The following is a 3,050-nucleotide window of genomic DNA, read 5'->3' as shown; positions in this document are numbered from 1 at the left end:
ATCAAATATATATATACACACACTACAGATAGGAAACTTAAGATCAAGGTTTTATGATGATTCAGACTTTTCTTAGATGAAATCTGTGTTTCTATGCTATGCATGCTATTTTCACTTGTGGTTTCTACATTCATCTCCTAACTTCCTAAATTTTGTTTCCAGAATACCAAAGTCATAGTGATGTTTTAATCTTCAAAATAAATTTCTTAGGTAATAATTTCCAAGGGAAATTTTCTCATTTCCTTATTCTTTTGCAAGTTTGGCCATCCTACGTTTTGGTTTTTTCATAATATATGATCATTATGTTATTTATTTAATGGATGCCACTTCCAGGAAGTTTAGGAACCAATCTTAAGAAAATGAAGAGGCAAAACAATTTATAAAAACACTTTTAAATATAAATAATTGCCCATTCTTTCACCCCCCACCCAAGAAAACAGACCAAAGCTAAAATATTGAATGATTTTCAGTGTTTCTTGAATGATTTTAAGTACTTGTATACTGATCATATATATCATGAGGTTTTTATGCCAGGAAGAGAAAAATATATGATCTAGCATTGCAAAAGAAAGTAGACAGACTAAATGAAGAATTTTATGTTAGAAGTTGGATTTGATCCAACTTTATCTCTTCTACTAAACCTATCACTGTGCTTTGTATGCACATATTAATTTTAAATGTATCGGAAGAAAGAGAAGCTGCCAGACAAGCAGTCTCTGGGAGGCTAAATAGAGAGGCTGACCACGAATCCAGCACACACCATGCCCAAGGACTTTGGAGGTGGACTGATTGAGGAATTTAATGTCATGTTCACACAACTTCATTCTTCTCCCCTCAGAGCCAGAGTCATTACATTGGAAGAGATGAGTATAGGGGAATAGGGACGGCAGTTGTGAGGAAGAAGTTTCTAAGTCAGTTTGGGGCAGAGCAGGGTTGCCCTCCTTATTTGAGCATGGTTATTTCTCATGATGGAGCAGTGCCTCAGTTTAGACTTCTCCAAAATGCAGACTTTGAGTCATGAGCCTGCCATGCAGGTAATTTATTTGGGGACATATTACCAATACAGAGGACTTGAAAGCTGGGAAGAACAAAATAGGAAAAGAGGACGTGGGCAGCTGGAGGTCAATTCTACTGGGGACCCTCTGAAAAATGGTGTAGAATTTCTGACCAAAACTTGCAAAATGGGGAAACATTTATCCATTGACTCCAGTTCCTCTTGTGAAAGGGATGATTCCTGGCAGCAACAGAGAAACACTGGGCCAGAAAGTGAAAGACACCTGGTTCAGCTGAGGCAAGGAGTTTCCAGGTGACATCTGCAGGCAGCTCGTGCTGTAGCAGTGACTGGAGAACAGGTGGCCTAGGAGATGTGAGCATCAAGATTTGACTGTATGCCAGTTTTGTAAGGTTCCATAACGATTACAGGGCAAATGGAATTTAGCCACCAAAGCTTCCATTTTTAAAGATTCTTCCGTTTCTTTAAGAATTGTTGCTTGAATGAGTTTAAAGACTGCATAAAATCCTGGCATTCAACCCTTGAACAGAAATTACGCTTGGAGAAACATTTATTCTAACGAGACAATTTATTTTTGTAGTCAACAGCGTTATAAGCTTTGGCTTATGAAGATCTCATTGATACAAGTTGCATGTAGGGAAAAACACCACCACCACCACCAACAACAAATCCTCTGCTTTATACTTCATTTACAAAAACAAGTGATTTTGATGACATTTTCCTCAGTAGTCAAGTTCTGCATAACCTGCAAACATCCACTGGGTCTTGACATGTTTCATTCACTTTATTCTCTTGGCGCTCTTCTTGTGTTGGGTCTGGAGACCATGATAGCAAACACTTTCTTATTTTCTTCAGTTATTAGAACTAGAGGAGAGATCTGGACAACATAATGCTGAAGGAAAAGTATTTAACTCTATGAATCATGATGAACTGTCCAAAGTGCGGCACCAGATATTTTGAATTTTCATATTTGAGCAAATATATACTAAATAAAAATTCAATTTCCTGTCTAGAAAGTTAGCAGGTAAAACTTGCACGTGCCGTAATTTCTTTTTGGTGGTATTCTAAATGGATTTAGAAAAATAAACCTAGAAATAAATGAACTTATTTTGGAACAATTTTCAATTCACAAATATGGCAAAGATCGTACAGTGTCTGTGTGTCCTTCATCCTGCTTCCTCGACAGTGAACCATTTACAACACCACGGAACACCTGTCAAAGCTAAGAAACCACCAATGACACGTTACTTTTAACTAAACTCCAGACTAAGTTGCGTTTCACCAGTTTTTTCATTAACGTCTTCTTTCTGTCCCAGGATCCTATCCAAACTACCACACAGCAATGAGTTGTCACGTCTCCGGTTTCCTCTGGACTGTGATGCTTTTTCAGTCTTTTATTGTTTCATGACCTTGATAGTTTTGAAGAACGCTGATCAGCTTTAAGACTCTTCAGCATGAGTTTGAAGAAGGTTTTTTATCATGACTAGATTTGGGTGATGAATTTTTGGAAGTCGTACCAAAGAGGCATCCTGCTTATGCATTCTGATGACGTCATATCAAGCCGGTACATAATATCCATATGACATCACACTGAAGATGTTTGCCTTCATCATTTTTTTAAAGAAGTAGTTTGTAGGCAAGAGAAAGAAATCAAGGGTATTCAGTTAGGAAAAGAAGAAGTCAAACTGTCCCTGTTTGCAGATGACATGATTGTATATTTAGAAAACCCCATTGTCTCAGCCCAAAATCTCCTTAAGCTGATAAGCAACTTCAGCAAAGTCTCAGGATACAAAATTAATGTGCAAAAATCACAAGCATTCTTATACACCAGTAACAGACAAACAGAGAGCCAAATCAGGAATGAACTTCCATTCACAATTGCTTCAAAGAGAATCAAATACCTAGGAATCCAACTTACAAGGGATGTAAAGGACCTCTTCAAGGAGAACTACAAACCACTGCTCAGTGAAATAAAAGAGGACACAAACAAATGGAAGAACATACCATGCTCATGGATAGGAAGAATCAATATTGTGAA

The sequence above is a fragment of the Macaca nemestrina genome, chromosome 3 (genome assembly GCF_043159975.1).
Source record: "Macaca nemestrina isolate mMacNem1 chromosome 3, mMacNem.hap1, whole genome shotgun sequence".
Classification (NCBI taxonomy): domain Eukaryota; kingdom Metazoa; phylum Chordata; class Mammalia; order Primates; family Cercopithecidae; genus Macaca; species Macaca nemestrina.
Note: the sequence above shows the minus strand (reverse complement) of the source record.